Consider the following 15,511-nt stretch of genomic DNA (forward strand, 5'->3'; position numbering starts at 1 on the left):
CATAATTACTGACAGATGTTATTATCGACAAAAGACATATTAGTTCTTTGAAAGGGAAATGCATGTTAGACCATTTCATTTATCACTTTCTGTAATTCAGGCTTTTCCCTCTGAAATACCATTTTATGTCTGTACACTAGAAAGCCACAGGGCTTTCCAAATTTCATCTGTCTGGGTTCTTGTCATGATGGCAATACTGCAGATTGCTGACATTTTTTAGGGACTCTGTCTGAGATGACAGCAACCCCTCAAATTTAGGAGCTCTTCTCTAACTGATAACATCTCGCTAGAAATGAAGTTTTTATAATGTAACAGCTTCAGACGCTTAATGATGCCATAAATGCAAGGATGTTATATCTAAGCTCTTTAAATAAATCCTGTCATTGAAATAAAGGAAATACTATATTATAGCCCTCTATGACTTTGTTATCTTTGCTATCCATTTATCTGACTCTCTAAGACCAAAGAAAGCAAATACTAAGATTGATCATTACTACTATGTGGTACACGTATTTGTGGATGAAGACAATATTGAAATGCACTGTTTAAGATATTAAAATGGACACTAAACAGCTTCTTGATGCATATGCATGAACAGAACAGGGAGCTGGGTGCAGGGAGCAGACACTGAGCTTCCTGGATTAGAGACCCAGCTTAGCAGTCCAGCCCAGCAGTCCACATGTTTCATATTTATGTCCCAGCAAAATTAGCAGTGAGAGTCTTAAATGAACTTTGGGGACACTTGCAAACAGCTGTCATGATTACTATTGTGGGACACCAGGAATCTACAGTGTTTAGTTGGTATCTGTGCATAACCAGTTCTTTTCCACTAAAGCTTCTTGTAATTGCTGGTCCCACATCCAGGCTGAGGAATCATCTCATGTGGTGTTTGGGAGGGAGGTAAGTGGAGTCAGGACCCTTGTTAAGGCTGGGTGGGTAATAATCTGGTGCTAGTACAAGACAAAGGAAAGTAGGTCAGGTGGGAAGGAGAATGACTGGATTTAAACTTTGTTTCTTGAGTAAGCTAAATATATAACATCATGTCAAGTTACTTTGTTGTTTATATTCCATGTGCTGTCACCGAATAACTACTGAATTGTGGGGACAAAAATGCCTGGGTTTTAGAATTGACCCTGCCCCTAACCTGTCAGGGTCCAAGTTCCTCCGGGTGTCCAAAGAGGGGGCTGGACCATCAGGTGTCCCTCCACTGCAGCAGTTTGGGCACTTGGGTGGACTAGATTTTTGCTGTGGAACACTGGCCCGGTTGTAGAACATTAAGCATCTGCAAGGCTCTCACCAGGTACCCACGGTGGTCCCAGGACTGTGACATCCAAGCGTTCCTTTCCACCCACGTTTGCAAATGACCCTCAAGGGGTTAATATTAATCCTGGGTGAGAATTATGAAAAATTATATGGTACCTCCATCCCTCCTGGCAAGTGAGGGCCCCTTATTTACAAATGACCATGAAGTGTTAGCACCAAATTTTATCAACAGAACATGTGAACATTTTGTGACAGTGATGCTCACCTGTTTGCTTCTGATTCCCAGTGCCACTTCAGCCTTCGTCAGAGGACCTCAGCTGCCCCAGTGATCAGGGCCTTCTGTACAGGGAATGGGCTCCTCCTCGAAGCACAGACAAGCAGCAGCCCTTAGGTCTCATCAGGTGAGCTGTTGTGGAGAGCACCCCAGTGGGAAGGGCTCAGGGTTGTCCTCATGGCATCTGAGTGTGACAGTCCTCCAAGAGTGTTACCAACCAGGAAGCTCACAGGAGCTCTGAGCTTCGTTGCCCCAAGTTTTTACTGCAGGCTTTATTACAAAGCCATGATTTATTGGGTCACTACCGACATGGCTAACCCAAACCCTAACTGTAAGTCAAACCTTTCCTTAGCCCTAAATTTTGAGCCCCTTCCTCTCCTGGTGGCCACTCACTTGTCACAAAGCTCAAAGCCCCACTCCTCTAATCACATGGTTGGTGTCTCTGGCTGGCCAGTCCCCATCCTGAGTCATCTCATGAACACAAGCCATCCAAGGTTCCACCATGAATAGCAAAGACACTCTTATCTTGGGAAATTTCGTGGCTTTAGCGGTTGCTGCCTAGGAACTGGGAACAAAGACCTACCAAATTCTTCATTACATAGGAGTAAATGTTATATTTCATTTAAATTATAAAATAAGAGAGAAATTCTCACTGCTTTTCTGTATCTGCTGTTCGACACCGTTTCACTACACCACGTGATTGTAATGTCGCGCTCAGCATGTGTCTTCTCAGAGCACCAGCGCCGGCTGCTCCCCGGGGGCTTATGCTGTTTGGGCAAGGCTGCTGGGGGGATGGAGGCCAAGGACAACCGAGAAAACAAAAATAATCGTGCAAATAAGGAAACAATGTCAGATTGAAATGAAGAAATAACACAGTGTTGAGATGGGAGACTTGGGGGGAAGTGAGTTAAGAAAGCTATCTTTGAGTAGGTTACATGTGAGCTGAGATGGCGATAAGGAGGCTGGAATTTGAAGATCTGGGAAAAGTCACCCATGGAATAGAGGCAGCTTGTCCATTGGCCCCGAGGCACAAATGTGCTCAGCAGGTTTGTGGAGACACTGGAGCCAGCGCTGGTGAGAGTGATGAGACGCGAGGTTTAGAAGGGCATCAGGAGCACGGAAAGGAGTGTAGACTCTAAGCGCAGTGAGAAGCAGTCATGATAGCTTAAGCACTTAAGTAATTTTCTCTCACTCACATTTTGCAAAGATAATGTGGAGAATGTATGGCAGGGACCCAGGAAGCAGGGAGGCCAGGTAGGAGGCTCTTGGATTGGGCCAGTTGAGAGATGGTGGGAGCCAATGAGGAATGCATTTGGGGAGTGGGGCTGACGGGATGCAGTTATGGGCTGGCTGTGGATGGTTAGGAGAAGAGGAGGGTCAAGGTAGCCCCAGGTCGGTCTGGAGCCAGGTGTCTGTTCTTTCTTATCTCAGTGCCCCATGCAGGTGCCCACCTACTTGGGCAAACCTCTTAACCTTCAAAGTGAGGGTTTTAAAACACTGAAGTCTATTTGTTGTTTCACATTTTATGGAAAGATTCAAACATGTACAGAAATAGAGAGAACAGTACAGCCAGCCTGCCTGGGTGTTATCAGTCACCCAGCTCCAGAATTATAAACTCAGAGTCACTGTTGTTGCATCTTTCATCTCCATCTCCTCCCCTCCCCCACTATGGGGTCATTTTGAAGACAATCCTACATAGCTTAACCTTTCATTAGTGAAATGACAAGGTCTCTTTCAAATAAAATTGGAATATTCCTTTTTTTTAGGGTTACAAAATAATTCCCTGCTTGTCACAAAAATACACTTTTAAGTAGTTTTGGGGTTGAAATCAAGATCCAGACAAGATTCAGACATTGCAGCTAGCATATCTCTCAAGTGCGTTCTAATCTATAATTTTCCTGTTTCTCATTTTCCTTGAAATTGCTGAGGGGTTTCTCTATTTCCTGTTTGGCTGATTTCATTCTCCCCTATGGTGTTAGACTTGTTTCTCCATCCTATGTATTGGCTTTAGCTAAGTGATTTAATCCTCCCCTAAAAGCTTGATCTGATTGAGGTTCAACTTTGTGCAAAAATAATTGTTATGTGAAGTTTTGTACTCCTGTCATAAGGTACATAATATTACATTCGACTCTCTTTTTTGTGATGACAGCAGCCAATAATGATTGTCACCCGGGATCATTATTTCATAAGGAATTTTATTTCATGTGGTCATACTCTAATTTCCTCCCTCAATTATCAGCAGGATCACAGTCATGAAGAGGTACTTTCTCCTTAACCCGGGTTATCCTTTAGAACACAGTTTTAAAGGAGGATATTTGTTAATATGTAAATATTTAAAATTGATAATTTTTTTTTCTTTTTAATTTTTTTTTCTAATGGAGGTACTGAAGATTGAATCTAGGACCTTAAGCATGCTGAGCACACACTCTGCCACTGAGTGTACCCAATCCCCCTTGAGATTCATATTTATATGATATCTTCCTTCTGTTATTTTTGTTTTATGTTATACAGAATTTGAAGGCAGGGCAATGGGTTTGACCACTCTTTAATCATTCTTTATGGGCTTTTGGGGTTTGTGTGTGTGTTTGTGTTTGTAAAGAAAACAATTTTCCTACTATTTTAAGTATGTATTGCTAAGGCAATTATGTTGATCTTTTCCCTGATCCTGGTCCATGTATTCCCATGTTACTTCCCACTAGTGGCCCCATGAGCTCTGTGACAAGACTAGCATGTCGTTAATCCATGTGGAAGGAGATCTGAAGAGATTTATTCAAGGAGATGAAATTTGTAGACAATGTATTGGAAAGTATTGTGAAAGTTGTTCGTTAAGAGAAGGTCTGAGGTTGAATTATTAAGTGCACAGAAATCTAAGCTATGAAAAACCAAGACAATTATTAACTCCAGGAAAACGAAGTAGGGAAGAAAAGGTAAGACTAGCACAAATTGCTACAGCTTTGAATAGTCTGTACAGAGTAATAATAATGTAAATCAAGGATACTGAGCTGATGAAAATTATAATGTAATTGTATCAAAAGGTTGGAAGAATGAAGGTTTGGGTGTGTAGATGAGATGGGGTTTGAAAGAGAGCTGAATCCTCATTTTCCAAAATAGAAAGTTAAATAGGTGATACATAAAGCTGAAAAAGTCAGTAGGCTGTGTTACAAGGATATTAGTCAGAGAAAGGGAGTAAGTATTCCAAGAGTCAGCAGTAGGAGCTGAACGTGGTTGTTTCTGGCCAGGAAATGGGGCGGTTGATGGGAACTGCTCCTTTTTACAATCGGTGTTCGAGAACTGTTTGACTCTTTATTAAATGTATGGCATTACTTTGATAAAAAGAAATCAAAGCTGAATTTTGAAAAAAAAATTGGGGTGCTTTTGACAGAGAGAGATAACAATCAGGCAAAACTACATTTGAAGGGATCCTCATTATTCCTTGCCTTTCAGCAAGGACTAGGAGGCAGATATCTGTTTAAGGTTCAAAAATTCTGTCTGACCTTCCTGCCGACTTGTAACCTTTGGAAGTAATGAACTCCCCGTCACTGTAAATATCCAGGCAGAGGCTGCCTGACCAGCTCTCTAACTGTAGCAGGGTGTGTTTACCATTGGGCAGTTAGAGCAGGCAACTTCTAACATTCTTTCAGTTTTGAATTTGGCATTTTCAGGATGGATAGTTGATAAGAATGTATTACAAAAAGCTTAACAAGAAAGAGTCCAAGACATCTCAAACCCATTGCCAGGGTTTTCTCTGCCAGACACCATCCTGAGCCTGCCACCCGTGAGCCAGGCCACAAAGCCCAGTCACATGAGAATGAACACACTTTTTCGCTCCTATCTGATTTGGCATCGGGCTCAGCCCTTTTCCCCATGGAATGGTCCATGCCCAGGGCTCTGACTATGGAGCTGGTCTCACAGCAGCCCTGTGAGTGCTGGTCCAGCCTCCAGGGTTCCTGCGTGAAGTTTTCCAGGATTCCAGGCTATTCTCGGAGCTGAGTCCCCCTTAGGCTAAGCCCACGGAACTCATCTCAGCTCCAGACTGAGCCGGAAGCCTCAGAGAGAACTCAGAGCTGAGGAAATCCACAGGTTTTACCCAGCACTGCCGAGTCATCAGTGAGCCAGTTGAGGGAAGGTTCAGCAACAGCAAGACACACCTGAGCCGCCGTCTCATTGTTCCGCCTCATCCCTAAACTCTCTGTGTCTGCCTGTCTGTGTCGGTCTCCCTTTTAGGATCAGCCTGGCACCACTTAATGCCCTGCCTCCTTTCTTCTAATCTTGCCTCCCTGGCCTGTTCCATCTACTCCAGGTTAACTGAGAAGAGGTTTTAAAACCTAGGAACAACAGACGTGCTAGATACAAAGAATACAGGGCAGTGCCTTCCTCAGTCACATCCCTCCTGCCCTCTCCCATTCCCACAATGAGTTTTATAAATATTTTGTCAGACAGACATTGCACTCCCAGTTGTTATCATTATCAGCCATTTCCTTATTATCTGTGGTTTACGATGTATTTGCTCCAGGGACATTCCCGAGATAAGGCAGGAGCAGATGACTGAGCCACTTGTTGATGTCCACTTGTGTCAAGCCTGTTAAGAATGATTTTTGGGGGGATTTGTTGAATGTGCCAGACTGTCCAGTGAGTGGTGATGATCCCCTGCATCTGCTCTGGAGTCAGCCTCGTCCTCTCCTTTGCTCTGTTCTCATTTATCTCTCTTCAGCAGGTGAGCCAGTGATCTGTACTTCTATGATACATAAAACACTTCTTATTTCACGGTAGAATTTGGGGGCTGCTATGAAAACGCATATGTTTTAAGAGTGAATTGAGTCGGAGGATTAAACTTAAAGCCCCCTTGATTTAGAATCAGAAATTAATATGATGGAGGGAGGGTATAGCTCAGTGGTAGAGTGCATGTCTAGCATGCATGAAGTCCTGGGTTCAATCCCCAATGCCTCCATTTAAAAACAAATAAATAAACCTAGTTATGCCCCCCAAAAAAGAAAAAAATAAATTAACATGAGGATGAAGCTACAGAGTGATTATTTGTGTCTTCTGAAATTTCCTTCTGTCTTTCTGCAGGAAATTCTAAGGAGAGAAGTTCAGAATCTACTTTGCTTGGCTGGGCTATTACACTCAGATGCTCCTCCTGGCAGCAGTCGTGGGGGTGACTTGCTTTCTGTGTGGATATTTTAATCAAAATAACTGTACCTGTGGGTAATTGTCTTTATTCCTTGTTACCGTTCTTACTTAACTTAGAATGACATTCTCCAGGAGCATCCATGTTGCTGCAAATGGCCCTAAATTGTCAGTTTTTATGGCCGAGTAGTATTCCATTGTATAAATATACCACTTCTTTAGCCAGTCATCTGCTGATGGACATTTAGGCTGTATCCATGTCTTGGCTACTGTAAATAGTGCTGCTATGAACATTGGGATGCAGGTGTCATCCTGAAGTAGGGTTCCTTCAGGATACATGCCCAGGAGCAGGATTCCTGGGTCATATGGCAAGTCTATTCCTAGACATTTGAGGGAACTCAATACTGTTTTCCACAGTGGCTGCACCACACTGCATTCCCACCAGAAGTGTAGGAGGTACCCCTTTCTCCACAGCCTCTCTAGCATTTGTCATTTGTGGATTTTTGAATGATGGCCATTATGACTGGTTTGAGGTGATACCTCATTGTAGTTTTGATTGGCATTTCTCTGATAATTAGTGACATTGAGCATTTTTTCATGTGCCCATTGATCATTTGTATGTCTTCCTTGGAGAATTGCTTGTTTAGGTCTTCTGCCCATTTTTGGTTTAGGTTATTTGGTTGTTTCTTATTAAGTCATTTGAGCTGCTTATATATTCTGGAGATCAAGCCTTTGTCAGTTTCATTTGCAAAAATATTCTCCCATTCTGTAGGTTGTCTTTTTTTTTACATATGGTGTCCTTTGCTGTGCAGAATCTTGTAAGTTTCTTTAGGTCCCATTTGTTTATTCTTGCTTTTATTTCTATTGCTTGGGTAGACTGCCCTAAGGGAACATTTCTGAGATGTATGTCAGATATTTTGCCTGTATTTTCTTCTAGGAGGTTTATTGTATCTTGTCTTATGTTTATCTTGCTGAAGAGACTGTCTTTATTCCATTGTATATTCTTGCCTCCTTTGTCGAAGATTAGTTGACCAAAAGTTTCTGGGTTCATTTCTGGGCTCTCTATTCTGTTCCATTGGTCTATATGTATGTTTTTGTACCAATACCATGCTGTCTTGATGACTGTAACTCTATAGTATTGTCTGAAGTCTGGGAGAGTTATTCCTCCAGGCTCTTTCTTTTTTTTCTTCAGTAATACCCTGGAATTTCTATGTCTTTGATGGTTCCATATAAATTTTATTGTGATTTGTTCTAGTTCTATGAAATATGTCTTGGGTAATTTTACAGGGATTGCATTAAATCTGTATATTGCCCTGGGCAGTGTGACCATTTTAACAATATTGATTCTTGCAATCCAAGAGCTTGGGATACCTTTCCATTTTTTAAAGTCTTCTTCAATTACCTTCGCCAATGGTTTATAGTTTTCTGTGTAAAATTCTCTCACCTCTGTGGTTAGATTTATTCCTAGAAATTTTATTACTTTGGGTGCTATTTTAAAGTGTTTTATTTCTTTACTTCCTTTTTCTGTTGATTCATCATTAGTGTAAAGAAATGCAACTGATTTTTGAACATTAATCTTGTAACCTGCTACCTTGCTAAATTCTTCGATCAGCTCTAGTAGTTTTGGTGTGGACCTTTTAGGGTTTTCTATATATAGTGTCATGTTATCTGCATGTAGTGACACTTTTACCTCTTCTTTTCCAATTTAGACCCCTTTTACTTCTCTTACTTGCCTGATTGCTATGGTCAGGACTTCCAAGTCTATGTTGAATAAGAGTGGTGATAGTGGCATCCTTGTCTTGTCCCAGAATTTAGTGAGAATCTTTTGAGGTTTTCACCGTTCAGTGCTATGCTGGCTGTAGGTTTGTCATATATAGCTTTCATGATGTTGAGTTATGTTCCCTCAATACCCACTTTGGTGAGAATTTTTATCATAAATGGGTGTTGAATTTTATCAAAAGCTTTTATGCATCTATTGAGATGATCATGTGGTTTTAGTCCTTTCTCTTGTTGATGTGAAGTATTACATTGATTGATTTGCATATGTTGAACCACCCTTGTGTCCCTGAGATGAACCCCATTTGAGCATGTTGTATAATCTTTTTTATGTGCTGTAGAATTCTATTTGCTAGTATTTTGGTAAGGACTTTTTTTGCATCTGTGTTCATCAGTGATATTGTTCTGTAATTCTCTTTTTTGGTGGTGTCTTTGCCTGGTTTTGGTATCAGGGTGATTGTGGCTTCATAGAATGAGTTTGGGAATATTCCTTCTTTTCAATCTTCTGGAAGAGTTTGAGAAGGCCTGGTATGAGTACTTCTTTGTATGTGTGGTAGAATTCCCTGGTGAAGCTGTCCAGTTCTGGATTTTATTTGTAGGGATTTTTTTTATTGTTAATTCGATTTCATTCCTAGTGGTCATTTTGTTCAAGTGGTCAGTTTCTTCTTGATTCAGTTTTAGTGGACTGTATGTTTCCAGAAACGTGTCCATCTCCTCTAGGTTATCCCTTTTTTTATGTAGTTTTTCATGATATTCTCATATGATAGTCTATATTTCTATGTTATTTGTTGTAATTTCTCCATTTTCCTTTCTTATTTTGCAAATTTGTGCTCTCTCTTTTTTCTTCTTTGTGAGTTTGGCCAGAGGTTCTCGATTTTATTTACTCTTTCAAAAAATTGCTTTTGGTTTGATTGATTATTTTCTCTATTTCTTTAATCTCTATTTTATTTATTTCCTCCCAGATCTTAATTATTTCCTTCCTTCTGCTGACTTTTTGGGTGTTTTTAACTCTTCAGTATCTAGTTCTTTTAACTGGTGGGTTAGATTGTTTTTTTTGAAATTGTTCTTCATTTTTGAGGAAGGCCTGTATCGCCCTAAACTTTCCTCTTAGCACTGCTTTTGCTTTGTCCCATAAGTTTTTTGTGGTTGTTTTCATTTTCATTTGTCTCAATGTATTCCTTAATTTCAACTTTGATTTCATCATTGACCCATTTTTTTTTAATAGCATGTTGTTTAATCTCTATGCTTTCCTTTTTTTTATGCTTTGTTTCTCTGAAGAGATTTCTAGTTTCAATGGCATTGTGGTCAGTAAGGATACTTGAGATAATTTCTATCTTCTTAAAATTTTTGAGGCTTCTTTTGTGACCAAGTACATGATGAATCCTAGAAAATGTTCCACGCACACTTGAAAAGAATGTATATCCTATTCTGGGGGGTTGTAATGCTCTGAAAATATCCACTAAATCTAATTTTTCTATTGTATCATTTAATTTCTCTGTTGCCTTATTTATTTTTTGTGTGGAAGATCTGTCTAGTGATGTTAATGTGGTGTTAAAACTTCTGACAATGATTGTATTCCCATCAATTTCCCCGTTTATCTCTGTTAGTAGTTGTTTTATGTACTTAGGTGCTCATGTTGGATGCATATATATTAATGATTGTAATATCCTCATCTTGTATTTCTCCTTTAATCATTATAAAATGCCTTTATTTATCTTTCTTTATGGCCCTTGTTTTAAAGTCTATTTTGTCTGAAATCAGAACTGCTATACCTGCTTTTTTGGAGTTTCCATTTGCATGGAATATCCTTTTCCGTCCATTCACTCTCAATCTATATGTGTCCTTCTCCCTAAAATGTGTCTCTTGTATGCAGTTTATTGAAGTTTTTTGCTTTATTATCCAGTCTGCCACTCTGTCTTTTGACTGGAGCATTTAGTCCATTATCATTTAGAGTAATTAATGATAAATGAGTGTTTATTGCTATTTGAACTTTTATTTGCAGTTGATTTCATATTTCTTCTTTGTTCCTTTCTTCTTCCTTTTGTGGTATGGTAATTTTCCTTTCTGTTATCTTGGATTGTATTTAGTTTTTGTTACTCACTTGTAAGTTTTTGGCTTGTGGTTACACTTTTTTGTAAGCCTGTTAAGCAATTACTGTAACTGTGTGTACTAAACAGATAGTAATGCATTCTCTAACCCATCCTACCTAGAACGAAAAATTTAAGAAAAAAGAAGAAAGAAAAAATACTCTATATTTTCTTGCTTCCCTCTCCCACTCAATGATTTAGATGTCTTCTTTTACAATTTCATGTTCATTCTATTTGTAATTCATGGTAGTTATCACCTTTCCAGTTATGAGCTCTCATTTCTGTATCATCCTGCTTCTTTTTTATTTAGAGTGTACCTTACAATATTTCTTTTAGCATGGGTTTAGTGTTGCTAAAGTCTTTTAGTTTTTCTTCTCTGTGAAATTCATTACCTCTCCCTCTGTTCTAAAGGATAGCCTTGCTGCAGAAAGTATCCTAGGCTGCATCTGTTTTTTCATTCAGGACTTTGTATATATCTTTCCACTCCCTTCTGGCCTACAGTGTTTCTGTAGAGAAATCAGCTGAGAGCCATCTCTTGTAACTCACTCTTTGTTTTTCTCTTGCTGCCTTTAGGATCATTTCTTTATCCTTCAGTCTGGCCATCTTGATTTTGTTATGTCTTGGTGTGTGTCTCTTTAGGCTTTTCCTGTTTGGGAACCTCTGAGCCTCCTGTACTTGGGTGTCTGATTCTTTCTTTATGTTTGGGAATTTTTCAGTTATGATTTCTTTAAATACCTTCTCCATCCCCTTTGTTCTTTCTTCCCCTTCTGGAACTCTTATGATGCATAGATTGGCATGCTTTATATTATCCCATAGGTTCCATATATTGTTTTCATGGTTTTTTATTTTTTTCTCTCAACTGTTCTGATTGTGTGCTTTCTGTTGTCCTGTCTTCTAGGTCACTTATTCGTTCCTCTGCATTATCTAGCCTGAGTTGTACTGCCTTTAGGTCAGATCTCATTTCAGCCAATGAATTTACCAATTCTACTTGGCTCTTCTTTATAGCTACTATTTTGTTTTTGACATATTTTATGTCTCTAAATACTATCTCTTTTAGTTCCTTCAGTAATTTGATCACTTCTTTTTAGAAATCTTGATCTAATAGGCCATTAATATCTATTTCATTGATCATTCTTTCAGGGGATTTCTCTCTCTCTTTTAATTGGGAATACTTTCTCTGCTTCTTCAACTGCTCATATCTCTCTGGCACTGTGGCTTAAGGAGTATCAGTTATCTATTGTGGCCCTTAAAGGGGTTTATTTCTTTATCTATCTAAGGCCTATGCTGGAATAAAACTTAAAAATGAGAGAGAGAAATAGAATTTTAAAAGAATGGAGGAAAAGAAGGTTTGAAAACAGTGTATAATCAATAATAGAAGAGCAAGTTGAAGAAGAATAGGAATCGAGTTGAGATGTCTTTTTAAAACCTTAATGCAAAGAAGAAAAAACTCAAAACACAATATTTAAAACCTGTGAATAATCAATAACAGATCAAATCCAAGAGAATTAAAAATGAAATGAGAATTGTAAACATATAGAACTGTTTAAAAAGTAAAGATTAAAAAGCTAATAGAAAATAAAACAGGTATAAAAAGATTTTAAAAACAAAGATGTGTTCTCCTAGAGACTGAATGCTCTTAATGGTTTTATTGAGAGGTCTTTGTGTCTTCTCCCTGTTTCATGAACTCAGCTTGCTCTGTTGGCCCCCTCATCTGTGCTGCTCACAGTGTCCATTGGCAAGAAGACTGCACCCCTCCAACACTGGGTCAGGTGCTGCTCTCCTTCGCGGTGGGCGGGTGGGTCACTCCCCGTTCGGATGCCACAGTCAGTGCTGTGTCAGTTGTTCCATAGGTGGGCTCAGCTTCAAGAATAACAGGTTTATGGAGATATAATTCACATACCGTAAAATGCAGCCTTTGAAAGTGTGCATTAGGGTTTTATGTACATTTCAGGGTTGTGTAGCCATCACCCCCAAAAGGAACCAGTACCCTTTAGTAAGTCAGTCCCTAACCTTCCTTTCCCTTAGCCCTCAACAGCCACCACTCTACTTTCTGCCTCTACAGGTTTGCCTGTTCTAGGCATTTCATATAAGTAGAACCATACAGTATGCTGCCTTTTTTGATTATCGTCTTTCATTTAGTGTGACGTTGTCAAGGCTCATCCATAGTGTAGCATATATCAATACCCAAATTCCTTTTTGTATTCAAATAATATGCCGTAGTTATAAATACACCACATTGCTTATCCATCCATCAGTTGATGATGAATAATTCTGCTGTAAATGCTCATGGACAAGTTTTTGTGTGAACACATATTTTCACTTCTCTTCAGGATATATCAAAAAATGGAATTGCTGGGATGTATTCTGCTTTTAACATTTTGAGGAATTGCTAATATAGCTTTTAAAGTGACTGAAGCATTGTATATGTCCAGAAGTAATGTATGAGGAGTCCAGTTTCTCCAAATCCTCATCTACACTTTTTATTACTGGGTTTATAGATTCATATTTATATATCATATATCATATATATTTGTCATCCTAGTTGGTATGAAGTGGTATGTCATTGTGATTTTGATTTCTGTTTCCCTAATGCCTACTGATGTTGAACATCTTTTTATGTGCTTAGTTCCCATTCGTATGTCTTCTTTGGAGAAACATATATTCAAATTCTTTGCCCATTTTAATTACATTTGTCTTTGTATTGTCATGTTTTAAGTCTTCTTTGTCTATTCTGGATAAAAGTCCCTTATCAGGGAAAATTTTGGAAATATTTTCATCCATCCTGTGGATTGTCTTCTTACTTTCTTGATGAAGTCCTTTGAAGCACAGAAGTTTTTAATTTCACTGAAGTCCAGTTTACTTGATTTTTTTCTTTTGTTGTTTGTGCTTTTGGTGTCATATATTACAAGTATTTGTAATCCAAAGTCCTGAAGATTTCCTCATTGTTCATTTTCTAAATGTTTTATAGTTTCAGGTCTGTGATTTATTTTGAGTTAATTTCCATAAATGGTGTTAAGATAAAAGTTCAGTTTTCTTTCTTTCCAGGTGTATGTACAGGTGTCCCAGCATCATTTTTGTAAAGATTATTTTTCCCCATTGGATTGTCATGGCACCTTTGTCAAAAATTAAATGGCTGCATGTAAGACTTTGTTTATGGTCTCTTAGTTCTTTTCTCTCAATCTATTTTTCTGTCCTTTCTGCAAGTACCACACTGTATGGATCACAGTTTTGTTAGTGAGTTTTGAATTTGGAAACTTCAAAACTTTGTTATTTTTCAAGATTGTTTTGACTGTTTTGGGTATCTTGCATTTACATATTAGTTTTAGGATCAGCTTGTTCATTTCTGCCAAAAAGCCAGAGCTGCATTGAATATATAGGTCATTTTGAGGACAATGGCCATCCTAACAATAATAAGGCTTCTGATCCATGAACACAGAAGAGCTTTCCATTTATTTTAGGTCATTTTTAACTTCTATCAGTAGTATTTTAGTTTTCAATATACAAGTTTCAGATATTTTTCTCAGTATTCCACATATTTTTTCTTAATATTACTAATTATTTTATTCTTTTTGATGCTATTGTAAATGAAAAGGTTTCCTTCATTTTATTTTTAGATTATTCACTGCTGTTGAATAGAAATGTAATTACTTTTCATATATTCATCTGTGTCTTACAATTTTGGTCAGACTGGGTTATTAATTCTAAGAGGATTTTTTTTTCTTTTCTATTTTTCCTTTGTGGATTCCTTGTGATTTCAATATATAATATCATGTCATCTGGAATCAAAACAGTTTTATTTCTTTCTTTCTAATCTAGAGGCTTTATTTTCTTTGTCTGATTGATTTGACTAGAACCTCTAGTACAATGCTGATTTTGGGAGGGAATAATTCAGTGCTTCTGCATTATGTATGATCTTTGCTTCAGGTTTTTCATAGATGTTCTCTGTCAAGTTGAGGAAGTTCTATTCCTAGTTTTTATCCATTATTCTATTAATATGGTGTATTACATGAATTGACTTTTGTATGTTGTACTGCCTTTGCATACCTGGATACATCCCACTTAATGGTGGTCTATTTTATATGTTACTGTTTTGGATTTGCTTGTATTCTGTTGAGGATTTTTTGCATTTATATTCATAAGAGATAGTCTTTAGTTTTCTTGTGATCCCTTTGTCTGGTTTTCGTATCAGTGTGATACTAGTCTCATTGAATGAATTGGGAAGTGTGCCCACCTTTTTATTTTCAGACGAATTTGTGAAGCATTTTTTGTTTGTTTTTGTTTTTGTTTTTGTTTTTGTTTTTTCTTTAAGTAGTTGATGGAATTCACCAACAAAGCCATACGGGCCTAGCATTTCTTTGTGTGAAAGTTTTGGATTGCTATTTCAGTTACTACTTACTGTAGGATTATTTGAGTTTTCTATTTCTCCTTGAATTAGCTTCAGTCATTTATGTCCTTCTAGGAATTTATCCATTTCATCTACATTATCTCATGTATTGGCTATATAATTATCCATGGTATTCCCTTACATTCCTTGTTATTTTTGTAAGGGCAGTAGTGACATCCTTCCTTTCATTTCTCATTTTAGTAATTTGAATCTTCTTTCTTTTTTTTTTCAGTACTAGATAAAATTTGTCAATTTTATTGAACTTTTCAAAGAACCAACTATTCCTTTTGTTGATTATTCTCTATTGTTCATCTATTGTCTATTCCATTTATTTCTGCCTTTAGTATTTTGATTAGAATGTTTAATTCATTTACATTAATGTAATTTCTTATCAGATTGAAGTTACAACTGCTGTCTACTTTCTATATGTCTTTTTTTCCCATTCCTCTATTACTACACATTTTTGTACAAAGTAAGCATTTTCAAGTGTGTCATTTTAATTTGTTTATTTTATCTTTTTCTTCTCCTCCTCCTCTTCCTCCTCCTCCTTCTCTTCCATTGCCCTGGAGATTATAATTTACATCTTGTTTTAAAGCAATC

At 37.9% G+C, this 15,511-nt stretch overlaps 1 protein-coding gene and 1 long non-coding RNA gene across 1 annotated transcript in view; one reads left to right on the forward strand and one right to left on the reverse strand.

Annotated features, from left to right (window-relative positions):
- Positions 1–15,511, reverse strand: part of LOC140691492 (uncharacterized) — a 1,216,370-nt gene that overhangs the window by 194,395 nt on the left and 1,006,464 nt on the right.
- Positions 6,048–15,511, forward strand: part of LOC140691536 (uncharacterized) — a 30,322-nt gene continuing 20,858 nt past the window's right edge. The window contains exons 1-2 of the long non-coding RNA XR_012067246.1: positions 6,048–6,251; positions 6,608–6,742. This is a non-coding gene — a long non-coding RNA (uncharacterized lncRNA). The remainder of the gene's footprint in view (positions 6,252–6,607; positions 6,743–15,511) is intronic.

The sequence above is a fragment of the Vicugna pacos genome, chromosome 35 (assembly GCF_048564905.1).
Source record: "Vicugna pacos chromosome 35, VicPac4, whole genome shotgun sequence".
NCBI lineage: Eukaryota > Metazoa > Chordata > Mammalia > Artiodactyla > Camelidae > Vicugna > Vicugna pacos.